This window comes from Malurus melanocephalus, unplaced genomic scaffold, assembly GCF_030028575.1.
Source record: "Malurus melanocephalus ecotype Western Australia unplaced genomic scaffold, MMel_1.1 scaffold_70, whole genome shotgun sequence".
Lineage (NCBI taxonomy): Eukaryota > Metazoa > Chordata > Aves > Passeriformes > Maluridae > Malurus > Malurus melanocephalus.
In genome coordinates this window covers 2,681,805-2,696,842 of record NW_026623302.1, presented here as the reverse complement: position 1 = coordinate 2,696,842, position 15,038 = coordinate 2,681,805, and the positions used below count along the sequence as shown (strand labels likewise).

General features: G+C 39.6%; 1 protein-coding gene across 2 annotated transcripts in view; it reads left to right on the top strand.

The window, feature by feature from the left end:
* Positions 1 to 3,171: 3,171 nt before the first annotated feature.
* The window catches only part of SGCG (sarcoglycan gamma), a 104,767-nt gene continuing 92,900 nt past the window's right edge, over positions 3,172 to 15,038 (top strand). The window contains exon 1 of one of the 2 annotated variants that reach the window (XM_057366736.1): positions 3,172 to 3,535. The gene's annotated coding sequence lies outside the window, so the exon portion shown is untranslated. The remainder of the gene's footprint in view (positions 3,536 to 15,038) is intronic. The other variant, XM_057366735.1, reaches the window with a different exon arrangement.

Sequence of the window (15,038 nt, the reverse complement as noted above, 5' to 3'; positions counted from 1 at the left end):
GTATTGGCTTTGTAGCATGAGCCAGAGAGATTTACCAGAGATAATCTGGCTCTTTCACAATCTAGTATGCAATTCCTGAAGGGTAGGGCTATGCTGGCAGGTTAACAGGCACACGGCACACAACAGCACAGTGAGAAGTCACAGATAACCCAAAGGTGSCATCTTTGGAGAACGATGAGTAAGCTGCTGTGAGCCAGCTGAGTATAGATGGATCCATGCCGTCAGTATGAGCTATTCCCAGCTCTGACCTTGACTTTCTTTATTGGGAAAGCTATTTAGATTCTGTCACAGCTGAGTTGGAATGCAAAAAAAGACAAAAGCAACATGGCCAATGAGGGGTGGATGGGGGATGGGGAGAGGTGACRGAGGAGAAGGTGAACTCAGCTGTTTACATTATGCTATAGATGCCACGAACCCTGATCTGAGCTCAACATGTTAGCTTGTTCATTACAAACACAAATATCTTTATATTTATATTTCACTGCTTGTTCCACTGTACAAGCAATCTGCYGTCAAAAAGAAAATACACAGTCACTCAAAATAAATCTGTTTTCTTCAGGGAGTTTATCGTTTTTATCCATTATACAATATTTCATTTTATATGGAACAGATTCTTATGCGCAGGTTATTAATACCTTTGAATCTGTGTGTTTCAACATAACAATTCTAATGACATCCCAATGATTGAAATATACCGTGATAATTTTACCTGTACCGATAATTTTTAAACTATCCTTTGATTTATAAATCCACGTGCATTATGGATTATGTTAACAAGTACAGAGTATGTTAACAAGTACATGCTTTTAAGAAAGTGACTGAATTTTCCACTGATTTTGATTAAACTTGCTAATATATCCAGGACAATCATTCACAATACATTATCTCAAATTCAGACACATAACAGTTCAAGGAACCAAAAGAGATTTATTACACACAACACAAACKGATAGCAAACAGCACCTCTGAGAGRGGCCTTCCACAAAAGATTTCCTGATTAGGTACAGATCTTCATAATGACCACCRAAAAAACAGGGATAATAAAGCTCAAAAATAACCTGAAAATGCTGAAATCACCTTGTTTCATAAATACAAGATTTTCACCAGTCCTGAGCAGCAGCTCCATTGGAAATTGTCAGAGAACTTCCAACTCCTATCAACAACCAGCTAAACATTTATTATTAACCATCAGTATTTCCCCAGTACTACAACAGCACCTGGAAATCCAGACTGGAACACCATGCTWTGCAAGAGATGGCTACTGAAGTATCATCCTCTATATCTCTGGTAACAACTCCTATAAAAATCTGTATATATACAAAATATGTAAAAATCATTTTAGACATTAGTAGTGGTAGGATTGATGAGTCACAAGAAGAAGGAAGATACTGCACAATAAAGGGGAGGAAGAAAAATGAAGAGAAGAAACCAAAGGGAAAGATACAGATTACATTGTCCTACACCAATGCTCACTAGGCTAACTTTTCTTTTTTCTTTTTCTCTTTTTTTTATTTTTTTTTTCTTTTTTAATTTTTTTTTCTTTTTTTCAATCCAATTTATACCCTGGCCAGTCTGTGCCTACATCACTCATACAATTCAAGCCTTGTGCCAGACACAAATTTACTACMGTTTATTCCAGCTGTCTCACAATAGCTGAGATACAAGGGGTTAGAATAGGCCCAAAAGAGACTCTCATTTCAAAAAAAAATAAAAAAATCAAAAACACTTTGAAGTGTTGTAGGTCAAATAGTTGCAGGAAGTCAGTGGAGGAAGGGGTTGTTCCAGCAATAACTAATCATCTGAATGAAACGATTMATTTGATGTTCATCATTTTCCCCTCTCATTTCTGCAGTATAAACACCATAACTTCTACTTCAGTGTCATGTATCCCAATTTGTACCCCACTGTATCTCAAGTCATACTTCACATGAGGGACAGCTAACATTATTGGGAAGTTCAGTTCAGCAGCATGAACTTCCAATCAGTAAATACTAAAAGCAATAAATCTACATGCCCACACATCCTTGAAACTGGGTTGGTTAAAAGCTAAAGATCAATTCAGTTCTCCAAGGCTAGGATGATATCAAGTCTGTAGGAAATACTGCTTTACTGCTCGTCCTGGGTCCACTTTGCTGCACTAGTTGTAAAAGTGAGCTCAGCTTGGAGAGCTTGAATCCAACCCTCTACTATCCATATGGGATGGTACAATTTGCCAGAAAATGGCAAGATATACTCCACAATTCCTACAGAAGAAGTTTCTGGACAGGATTTCTATCCCATGTAGAAGCTAAAATACCGCTCCTTTCAAACAAGACCTTTGTGTGTTCTGCTCAGATGCACTAGCTCTTTCAAGCTGTGAATTGTTTCTTGATCTCAGAGATCCTTCTTTTCTAGCAGTTCCTGCAGTGCTTATTTCCCACTTTTCCAATACTTTCGCTTCTGCATATTTCCTCTGATTAAAATCCGCTCTAAGTTAAAATCACTTCCTCAGTGACTCATTTTTCTAACCTATAGGATAAGGTAGCTAAACTTCTCATATCCATCATCTAAGTTTGACGTGTATTTCCTGCCAAGTCCAGTTAAATCTTGGCTGCCTCAAAACCCTTATCTCCTTAGTCTCTTCACCTTCCCAAACACTGCCTTTGCCGATTACAGGATACATTTCCCCTTTTGTTGCCCGACAATCCTTTCCTGCTCCTTTCTCCTTTTCATTCATCCCAGTAAAATTCATTCCCTTCTGTCTTTCCGAACAATCTTTACAAAAGGAAAAAATTTATTTAYCATTCATCTTCCCAATCTGCACTTCACCCTTCCTCTGTGTTTCGGTCAGTTTCCCTCTTTTCCTCCCCGATCCCTTTTTCTTCTAAACCGCGTATTGTCATAATCTCCTCCGGCATCTGCCCTCTAGCTCCTTTTGTGCTCACTGTGCTGTCCCGGCTCCTATCGCCCATCCGAAGCCTCCCCAGCCCGTCCGTCCCAGCCTGAGGCGGTCCCCACRCAGCGGGCGAGGCGCGGCGGTGCCAGCAGTACCCGGCCGCTGGCGCCAGGGCCGGGGCGCTCCCCAGAGCCGAGCTTTGGGGTGGAGGCGCCCTCCAGAGGCGCCGCGGAGCCCTGCCCTGCCCGCCAGAGCCGGGGACACACGGCAGGGACTCGGTGCAGCCACGGCCGGGAAAACCCCTGCGCTTCCCATGGCCKGAGAGCGCGGCTGCTCCGCAGCAGCTCTGTGTCCGCTCGGCGGCTGGGGCGGAGAGAGGGAGGGCACGGCTCGTCTCCCTCGCCCTGCTCGGCTTCGGCTTCTGCTTCTTCTTCTCCTCCTCCTCCTCCTCCTCTTGGTGCCCGCCCTCCGTTCCTCCTTCCCTCCCTGCCGCGCCGGCGAARCCGCGAGAGCGACGCCCGCCCCGCCAGGGCGAGGGAAGGAGGCGCAGCCCGCGGGCAGGAAGCTGGATGAGGGCGTGTGTGCGGGCAAGGCAGCCCCTCGGGCATGAAGGGGACCGCAGGGACGCTGCCCTGCCCTGCCGCCGWGCGGGGACATCAGGTAAGCGCCCCACACGCCTGCCCGGCGCGGCCCGACCCGACACACCTCCGATGCCAGGAGCGCGCCCTGGAAAGTTATCCTCCCGCCGGCGGCGGCTGAGGGGCGGGGGGCAGGGAGCGGGCGGGAGGCAGGGGAGGCGGGCGGGAGGCAGCCCGCGGTGTGGGGTCGCACATCGGTTCTTTGGGCAGGAGCCGCTCCGCGCYCCGGTGCCTCAGCGCGGTGCCCGAGGCCGTGCCTCCCCGGCCGGAGGGAGTGCGGCGCTGGCGTCCCGCGGCCCCCGCCGCTCGGCACTGGTGGCAGCGGCCGTGCCGCGCCCCGCAGAAAGTTTCTAGMGCGGTGAGGGGCAGGGAGAAGCGGGGCAGGATCACCGCGGGAGGGGAGCGTGGGCACGGAGAAGCACCCTTTCTGTGTTGCCGTGGGCAGCCGGTGCCGCAGCTTCCTCCCGGGCGGCAGAAGCGGGGCTGCTGGCAGTTCACTCAACTTGTTTTACTCTGGCGTTGTTTACACTCTAGGCTGTTGCCGGAGTAGGATCAAGTATCCCTAGAACTGTAATACTGGCATCCTTAATGGCTGCGTCTTACTCTTCCGTGAAATTTACCTGCCTCCTTGGGTTAGTTTAGGTATGTTTAGGCAAAACAAACCAGGCAAAGTCTTACCAGAAAGAGATGCATAACAGTACRCCTGAGACTTTAGTAGGTTTGTTATGTTGTATGATGTAACAGTAAATGCAATTGCTGTTCTTATTGCAGCACACGTCTTTGTGACTTTTTTACTCAACATTTGTGGATTAAGCAGAAAATTTTAATGAAATGTGTGAAYCATCATAACCCTGTTGGAGGTCAAATCCCAGTTTAAATGTTTCGCAATCATTTTCTTCCCCCTTTGTAATTTATATAAAGGGCAATAACACTCATATAGTTCACTCAGTTCTTCTGAAGGAACTTAAAGAATCAAAAGTGAACAGAGTTCCACGCAGAGGCTCTAGATACCTTTGCTACAAAGTAGAAAAGCAACACTGAGCCATTTTAAAGAAAAATAACTAATCAAAAATCTGTACCTTGGGAAGCCTCCTTCCCCAGCCTGAACAAAGAAGTGTACATTGCAAACTGCACTGAGAGTGAAAAGATTCAAGCCACTTCAAATGAGGCAATTTYCCCTTACAGAGAATGCTCTGCACTAACTTGCTTGGTTAATCAGAGACAGTCTACCTTAACTATTAAGCTGCAGTTCTGTTTTACTTCCAAATTTTCAAATACCAAGATAATCCCACAATATTTGTTGCAAAAGCTGAAGGAAAAACTCAAATGCAAGGAGCTTAATTTTGTTAGACCAAAAAAGTATGAGTAGCTTTTTGGTTTGGGGTTTTATTTTCGTTGGTTGGTTGGTTGGTTGGTTGGTTGGTTGGTTGGTTGGTTGGTTGGTTGGTTGGCTGGTTTTCAATACGACAAATTTGAAACCAAATTTAGGTTTCAAAAGCAGACTAGATTTAGCAACATACATCTGTTGCAGCAGGTAATGCCTAACTGTTTTACATTGATCAGGCACTGTACTTGAGGTGATTTTCAGGCTGGGACTTCTGTTAATAAGCACATGGATATATTCCTTTAGAAGGTCTATCACAGTTAATGACCCAATGCAGCTCTAAGATTGCTTTACATATGCTCAGGCTTCTATTAATGGACTTTTATGTTGCATTAAGCCAAGAGAAGGCTGAGGAAATAGAAGAATAGGCATGTATAAAACCTGAAATGCTTCCCACTTTTGTGCATTTTGTTCACTGGTTGGTTTTTTTGATTTTTTCTTTTTCATTGTCAGCTTCAAATATAACATGTCTCTGGGCTTTCATGCAAGMGGCAGGTTTTATTAAACATATGATACAATTTTCTATTGTGAAATGTTCTGTAGCTCTTACTTCCTTGAAAAGATATAACTAAGTAATTATCATTTTTTTTGACAGCATGACAGTTAAACCTCAGTTTGCCTAAGAGTGTGCATGTGTAGTGTGTGAAAAGGAGATGTCATTCTGAACTGTCTGACTAACTTTTCAACATGTTTTTTTTTTATGAAAGTGAATATATTTTAAAATCAGTATTAGGACGTAACTAAGAGGTAACTATGAATTAATGTAGTGATGTTGGGTCTAACTTAAGCTTTAAAATTAATACATTTAGTATAGTTTTCATATTTGGAAGCCTATGGAATTAGTGCTCGGTTCTGCAACCAGATATTTGAGTTAATTTTATTCACATCAACATCTCAGTTAAATTCACAGAAGTATTAGTATTAAGCTATGCTGAGGTGGAACATGGATTTTTTCCTCTTTAGAATATACTGAAGCAAAATGCTTTGTTTGCTGATATCTGTTCTGATAACATGTCCAAATTGTGTGTGGTGGYTCCTATCAAAAGCTGAGCTCCTGTTAAATGTCAGAAGCTTAAATGTAGCTGTGTGTGCAGCAAATATTCTTTTGCAACATGTGAAATCTTGAGCAATGAAAATGGCCAGCTGAGGCAAGGGAAGTGCCATTAAGGTAGGAAAGTATGGGAAGTTAGGTAAAGGGGGGCAGGGAAAGAGGAGAAATTTAGGAATTGAGGGTTTGGTGATTTGTTTAGTTTTGGGTTGTTTTTGGCTGTGGGGGTTTTTTGGGTTTTTTTTTGATGGGGGGGCTTGTTTGTTTTTTTGACGTGAACATTTGCTCTAAAGACAAAGTTACTAGCTTTCGAAGGTAATGCACACCTCGAGGATTTTGTGTAGAGGGGTACTTGAAGAAACAGGTGAGGTATTTGCTTTTACCCGAAAACTGTGGTTGTCTGTATTTTATTCTTATAGTTCTGTTAGCAGACCTTGCACTGCTATATTTAAAGGCTTCTCTTGAACCATGATAGAAAACTTTTTACTTCATCGTTAAACCCATCTGGTGTGGCTGGATAGATAAAATCAATGTGAAAACTATTTAACTGTTTGTGGTGTTTTTACAGAACCAACAAACTGATAAAAAGTGGAATATACTGCAAGAAAATTGCATCTCAGTTACAAGTTCAGTGCCCAGGCACTGAGAAATACATATGATAAATCCATAGAAAGAGAGGGCTGGATTTAGGGAAAGGATTCCTCCTGGATCACCACAAACGAGTAGTATTCTTGCAGAATGACTTTTCACTTTGCATGCACGTTCTGGGTGTTTTTCCCCGTCAACAGCTACATTTCCACTTGTTTCCTCTCATCTGGAAGACTCCTCATTATTCAATTTTTGATTTCTTTGTCACCTTGTTTAGATCTCTGGTTAGTTAATATTTTCTGCTGAATTCCTCCAATTTCTTCCTTTATTCCTCAGGTAGAAATTACTTTATAAGGAAATAACAGCTGTAGCCTTCCAACAAGTAAACTGTAAAGATTAGTTCAAGTAGTGTGTTGTCTTTTATGCAAGAATATTGTATTGCTGATCATTTTTACTCATGGTACCTCTCACCACAAAAATACCAGAGTAGCTACACACACTGTGTGTCCTCATCCTGTATTTTCTCAGTTGATTATTCTTAATTAAACTACTTACCTTCTTTAATTGCATCTTAACTTTTTCCTAGATCATGTTTTTAGTTTAATGTTATTGTTCTGAGTTTTAGTCCTGTATACCAAGATAGCTCTGGCTTCTAGAYCTCCTTAGTCTAATGTCATGCTCAGATGTAAAAACTATACTCCGTAACTTCTCTTATTAATAAAGTGATTAATACCTATCTGGGAAGACTAGGGGAGCCTTCTCTTAATATGGTTCTGTAACCTATTTTCTTAATTAACTAATGTAATGGATTTCAGTCCATAGGTATTTTAAGAGTGTATAAATGTGGGTACTATTGTCTTKTAGAAACTTATGAAGTCCAGAATGGGAGTAGTATGTATTTGTTTAAGAAAGGTTTTRTTGCAAAACATCAGAGCTTTAAAGGAAAGAAAGTGCTCTTGAGCCTTTTAATTTAGAAAGTCTTTTTAATACAATAGTTTTACAGGGCAACCAAATACCTTTGCCTGAATGTCAGGTCAAAATACTCCTGGACAATGTACCTTGCAGTCGTATCATATGTACTATTTGTAATTGAAATGCYGTACACAAACCTCATGAAAATTAACAAGGTAATGTAAGTGCTAGTTTTACTTCTTARTTTCTAACAATTATTTGTAGTAAGTGACTTTAGTCACCAAATAATGGGGAAAARTATGTGAAATTATTGAGCTGTTTGATTAACTAATATGTTATAGATAATTTATAAAGGTCATTCAAGTTTAACATGAATTTCACATTTATTAAACCATTAGAAGAAAAGTACAAATAGTATTAAGGAAACTGATTCTCTGTTAGGTGTGAATYGCATTGAAAATCTAACCCATCTATGGTCTTCTATGAAATTGCCATTATGTTAAAYTTGAGGTTATATTTACCTGTTTTCTACTAATATGTAGAGGCTCAGATTTAATAGAGTGCTTCTGAACATCTAATTATTTTTTTTCCACTTCACTGAATTGATTCACTGTGATGTTCCAAATTAATATATTTGTCAGTATTGCTGTCAAATCACATTACATGTATCAGCCTCTGAAACTGAAGAATTACTTTTGGAAACTTCAACATATGCGAGTCATACAGAAGTACCCAAATAAATACCTTACTTGTGGTTGTGCATTAACCATTCAATACTTCTTGAATGGATGTGGATGTGTTTATTATAAATAATTTTGAAATCTTCATAATATCATGTCTGTATAAACATGGAGAGATAGCTTCTAGTTTTTTTTCAAGAATTGCATGATGGAATTTGAATTTTGTATTTTGRACATCCTCACTGTCTATGATCATTAAAAACATTGTAAAAACATGTTTTTCCATGTTGTAGAAAAGTAGATAGCTTTTAGAATAGACACTGAGAAAAACATTCCAAGATTCAAGAAATTGTATAATGTACAACAAAAACCCCATTCAGTAATCTAAAAATGACAARGTAACATATATAAGCTTATTCTAAACCAACAATTTACTTGATTTCAGAAACTAGAAATTTTGTCCATAACTGTCAGTTTTCCAAATCTTTTACTGGCTAATAAGGAATTTTAAACTAATAAGCARTATTATTAAAGAAAAATGTTGTATGTGAAAACTCAGAGCATAATACTGTTTCTCTGACTTGATTTTCTTGGATGCAGCCCTACTTGAAGCTGTGAAGATTTTTGCTAGGAGGTTTGAAGACAGCCATATTTTTTACATACAGAGGTGCATATGCACATAAATAAAAGGACTCAGTATTTTCCTGGTGCTGATTTGGAACTGCTTAAACAACCAAAGAAAGGGAAACAAACTAGAAAGATCTGGCTGATAAAATGGATTTCACTGGAATCTCTCAATCCGTTCTCAAAAACAAATCTCCCCAAATCATTTGAGAAATAAGTTTGTAACTAGTCTTAAAAAGACTGCAATAGCTGCCATTGTGGAAGTCCAGAGACATCCTGCATCCTCCTCCTCCTTGTTGTCTGAACCAACACTGGGTTCTGAAGCCTTCTGTTATTTAGAAAGAAAGTTCAGTTTTTAATAAACCATTTGCTTTTTCTGGTCTGAGTTATTTATTTGTCTGAAGTGCAAGGTCATATTACTACTCTCAGGACATTTAATTGTTGGATGAGCTGTGTTCTTCATGGATCTAGAAGGAAGTCAAGAGGTCTTCTCAGGATCTTTTAAGGAATGTGATGAGCTGACTAAGCCTTTAGGCAGTGGGATCTTCTTCCCTTAGTTTGCTGACTGGCTAATGCGAGGTCCTCCCAGAAGTCATAGCATTGTGGAATGGCTTGAGTTGGCAGCGATCTTAAAGGTCAATCCAGTTCCAGGACCCCTGCCATGGTTGTACAAAAGCCCCATCAAAACAGACTCCAGAAAGTCCTAAAAGAGTTAGAGATCACACAGTAGTCTCTATATTATTGGGGGCAATCATATTGTAGTTAGGAGTGGTTATCTGCRTAGAGGAATGTGCAGACATACGCAGGAATCTGAGTTTCAGCAGTTAATGCGGAAATGGCTGTGACTATAYTGCCATTATAATTGTTAGACCAGGCAAGCCCAGGGCTGTGRGCAGATGKGTGCAATATCTTTACTTATTGCTAYTGACATAGTTATWGGGAGGGACAYMAGGACAGAKAGCCTTCAAAGAGCCTTCTTCTGTAGTTTAATTAAATCATTTTGTCAATTGTGGTGTTTTAATTCAAGAACATTTAATGCTTCCTTCTTGTTCAGTCTGTATAGTGAATGTTACAGTATTAAATTTAGATGGTCTGAATCACTTATTACACCTTTGAACTTAATAATTGTGTTGTGATACTGCTTGGTTTCAATACCACTTAAAAAAGGGGAAAAAAACCCAAAAAACTGTGCTCTGGGGATAAGTACACTTGCTCATCATGGCTTTCTCAAGAGTGGAATTACCATGACATTTTAGTCAAGTTTTGCAACAATTTACCCAAGGTATCCCTAAGGACTTTTCATTTTCCAAAAGATTGCTTCAGGTTAAGCATAGACATGCTGCAGTTCTTGATGCAACTGAAGGTAGCTTAGCTAGCTATGGCAATATTACAGTTTTGCACATGTCTTTATTTGTTCTAATGCAAGGTTCTAATGAGTTCTGACTTCTCAAAGGAAAAGCAAAGTCAAGTCTACTCAGATCAACAGTGAAAATTGCGCCTGTCCTTCAAACAAATTAACAGGGCTTCAAGAAGACCAGATGCATTTATGGGARAAGGTTTTTTTTGTCTTCTTTAATAGTACCCTTTTGTTGGCATATGCTGTCTTCATAACTGCAAATTTGACTGATGGCTGAGAGCAATATAGCAGTCTCATCCAGCCTGCCTTTTTAGGGAAGTAATTATTCTACTTCTGAAGTGTCTGCAGTAACCCATCAACATGGGTTATTGGGTTCTTAATACTGTATAATTAGGATATATGTATGATTCTGCTTTGTCCAGCTTACATCTTGCCTTCCTAATCCTTATCTAGAGACTTTTTTTTCCCCAAGAGTAGGGATCACTTGTATTTTTTTAAACGCTAGCATTTGGGCAATAAAGGAAGTATGCATAGATTGTAAGGAAATTTTCACTGTCGTTGCTTTCTTATTCCCATAAGTGAAGGTTAATCTTAAATCTGAGAGAAATTAAATATCTATGCTACAAGGAAGCATCCCTCCCTCTCTTTAAGTGTGGTGCTGTGTATCTCTATTAATCTACTAGTTAAACCTAATGACTGCCAAAATGTTCTGTTTGGGGATTATTTTGTGGTGATCTGTCAAAGACACGTTTTAATGTTTTTTCTTGGATTTTTTACTGTCATACAATGTCTCATACAGTACACTTACTGAATTCTTTGGAATATTATGAAATTTTATGTTAATCAGGGCATTTTTTGTCTGGAGCTGTATTTTGGGTTTTGGTCTTTTGGGCTTTGTTTGTTTGTTTGCTTGTTTATGTCTAAATGGTAAGTTAACTTGCAGCCAGTTCAATCAGTAACCCAAACTAAGCATCCATTATTATTTGCTCAGCTGAGTCCAAAAATATGCTAATAACAAATTCATTCAGTCCTCCATTCCAAAAAAAAAAAAAATCCTAGTGTGCCCAAGCATGCCAGTAAATTCTTGTATCAGGTTGCTTGTACAGTTGGCACCTGTGCTGCATGTGTGTCTTTGAGCATGCCAGACCCTTTTATGTGGTGAATGCAAAACTGATTGAAGACATTACATTGCCAGGTAATTTTTGAACATGCATGCTGATTCATGTATTTTCTTTAGTCTTATCATCAAGCTGGTGAGCAAGAGCAGAAAATTTTTGTCATTTTTCTAGCCGTGTTTCCAGCAGATATTTGTTGCATCTACTCTTGGCTGACAGACTTACTTTGAGGTCCATACCTATCCAGAAATCAGCACTTCATGCAAATATCCAGGAGTTGAGGCCATCTGTGAAATCTGCTTTTCATCTATCCATCATTAGGGCTTATTGATTGTACTGTCATTTTCAGGTAYAGTCTCTGATCAGGGTCAGTCTCTTCCCCATGAGTACTGCAGCTTTCAGCCCACTCTGTAAATTATGATCATGGGCTCAAGCAGTCTTTTTGCAGAGTGTGCAGATAATTCTAATTAACATCAGAAGTGACTAGACTAAAATAATTTTTATGGATGCATGTAAAATTCTGTTTTCATTTTAATTGCAGCTCCATAAGGTTTTGGAAAATTTAGTTGAGCTGTGGGAATACACTTTTGGTTGAGTTCACCACAAGCTTACCTTAAGCTATGGCTACAATTCACTTATTTTTCCAGGCAACTTTTTTTATTTTATTTTTTTTTTTTAAATTCAGGTGGGAAAATATTCTAAAAAAGTTAATAGAGATTGTTGGCAAAAGATTACTCTGTGCCACTTGACTTTGTCTTGTCAAAGTTGAACTATTATGTGATTTTTCCATCTCTTACTAATGAGTTGTGGCAGTATTCTCTAAATACAATGGCTTCATGAAAACAGCAAGTTAACTAAAGCCACCAGCAATAATATTTTTTCTACTTTATCGGCAATTGGGAAAAAACAAGAAAACACATACCTGACAATAAGTTCCTTGACTGAAGTTGGTTRTAGTAACAAGCTGTCTCTGCAATCAGCTGCAACAGACATCACCTAGAAGTTGCCCAACCCTGATACAAATCTCCTGATAGCTGACTTTGAGTAACACTGGGAAATTAATTCATTCTTTTTATTCATCCTTTTGAATAGCTTATTATTGCAGACATTATTCTAAATCAGAAAAACTAATTAAACCCTTTTGTTTGCTTCTCTCATCCTATTTCTTGGTTTCTTTTTTTGCTTGTTTTTCTTATGTCTTCAAGTCTTTTACTTCCTGTAAASCAATCTAATCACTTCTCTTTAATATAGATGACTTTTCTGTTCTTCCTGAGCATAAGCCAACTAAATTTTGAAAGTCCAGTGAAAAACTGTGTGGCCTCATTTCATAGCAAAATTCCGTAGTGAGCTCCAGGAACTGGAGAAAGTATAGAGGAAGTTTKGATTAACCTAGCAGAAGTTTTCTCATTAAGCAGTTCCAGGAGGTCATCACAGATTAGCTTAAGTAAAATACAGGGAAAACATTATTATATGRGTTTACTTGAGCTTCAGCTAACTGAGGAGTCTTTAGTGTTGTTAGTGTACATAATCTTTCTCATCACATTTGTCATATGAAACCATGAAGTTGTTTTAATGAGTTTCATCGTTCTAATTTTTATGTAAGTGTTCTCCATCATCATTATTGAATGATTGTCATTCAAGATCTTTGGACTTTTATCATTACAGAAGGGTCTGTTCAGACAAGAGAATGTTTTACTCACTTGTGATTCCTCACAGAATTAAATATAATTAAAGTGTGGTGTGGGTGAGTTTCTTTTCTTGAATAGCTCCGTTTTATCTCTGAAGTAACAGAACCATTTTGTGCCATTAGGAGTGCCTCGGGATATTTGCCTTACAGTTTAATAACAAATTTAATACATATTTTATGTATCTAGAATAATGTGTTAGTGAGAAGTAGTACTCCAGTCATTTGTCTAATTTTATAATGAAATCATAAATTATGATTGTAAATTCTATAAATAACAGACTAAATAGTGCCCAACTTTCCAAGTGAATAAATCTCACAGCTTGTTTAGTGACAGCAGACATGTCCCATCCCCGGTAATCTTTTGTTCAGTGGCAGAAGGTATAGCCTTACTTAGAAGTATCAGACTATATTGCAATTATCGTGCTCTCGGGGGTGCCCAGGATGTCTGATCTCTCTGCATACACCACAAGCGTCCCCGGCTATGGAGATCGCTTCGGCTGGCACTTCTTCAGTGCCATGCAGGAGTATTAATCARCACCCAGGCCAATGAATGGTAGGCACACACACCCCAGTGGACTAGTAGTCCATACATTACGAGAGACAAAGAAACAGAGGGCTTGATCGTTATTAACCAGGAGGTTRTTCCCAAAGGGCTTCTAGAGACGAAAGAGGAGGGGTGGGATTATCTGGCCACAGATGTACACCTGGGGGCCAGTTACCTGAGAAGCTGGGCRGAGAGAGGAGGCAAAGGGAATAYAAYAACCAGTGGGGGAAGGGGTAGGTGGAGTGAGGGGTCACATCAAATCCAACCAGGGTATCAGGATTTASATATTCTTGGGAGGAACCATCTAATTCCCAAGGGAGTCATCAAGATCTTTCCACCACTGAATTCTAGCWATCCCAGGGCTGTCTAGCTCTCCGGCATTTTCTGGGGTGGTCTCATCCACCACAACATGCAATCATGTAAGAATCCAATTATCTTTTTTTAACTATTCCTGCTTTTTTCTTTTTTTTAAATGACCAGCCATGCTGAAATTTTAATGAGAATTCACAGGCTTACCTCAGCAGATATAGATGGCAGAATTAACATTTTTGTAACTGGAATAAAAGCTGYTGTGTTTTATCACAAGGCCTTCCTGATAACTTGTTTCATTTTTGTAAGGTAAGTAAACATTCCTTCAGAAGAAACTTCAAGGAACAGCCCTATTTTTGGTACGTGTATGCATAAAAATCCAAATACATACACTTTTTTTTGGTATTATATTTGCATATTGACTTCTCAGCTAGGCATGCTGGTGCATTCTGATTATGTAATATTTCCTSGCTACACAAATCACTTTTTCACTTTTTCATTAAACTTGAGTTCATAGTAACATTAACGTCATCATATTTTTGTAACATAACCATGGGAGCACCTTATCAAAACTGCTTGTTGCTAAAGCAGCTTGACCTTGCATTGAATTGCTAATCAGGAGCAATCCTAGCAGGCAGTTCAAACAAAAATACCGTATTTTTCTTTTCCTTTGTAAGTATCAAACAAGGTCACAGTAACTGGAGGAGGGGAGGGCGTTTACCAAACTGCTTGGTCCTAAACTTCCCCTTTATATCCCTGAAAACAAAATTATAAGACTAGTGTTCAAAACCTCCTTTTTCCCCACACTAGAAATATTAGGGTTACTCTGTATTCGCTGTAGACTTCCTGTGTGCTGTTCCAAGTAGTTTGGAGTGAGCTGCTGGTCTCAAAAACAATTGATTWGCTCTACTTCTAAACCCTTCCTGGACATCTTTGTGGGCCAGTAGGGAAAGGCTGTGGATCATTCTGTGATAGCTGTCCAGTGCCAGTCACTACTTTTTTCTGAAGATTAATGGATTCTGCTTTGGAATGAGGTTGCAACTGCCACTGTGACAAGAAGTAGGTGTTTGGTCCTTTGGAAATCGGCTCACTGAAAATGTGCCACCACCAGAAGGGCTTCTCCAGTATAGTACTTGTTCCTTGGTTTCTGTCCCAAGGATCCTGAAAAATATAGTACCAGAAGTGGATTGGTCTGCCATCGCTGTTACAGTTAGTTAATCCTATAGCCTGGTACTGAAAATTCTCTGGAAAAGTGAGTGCTCTCTGCGCTCTTTACA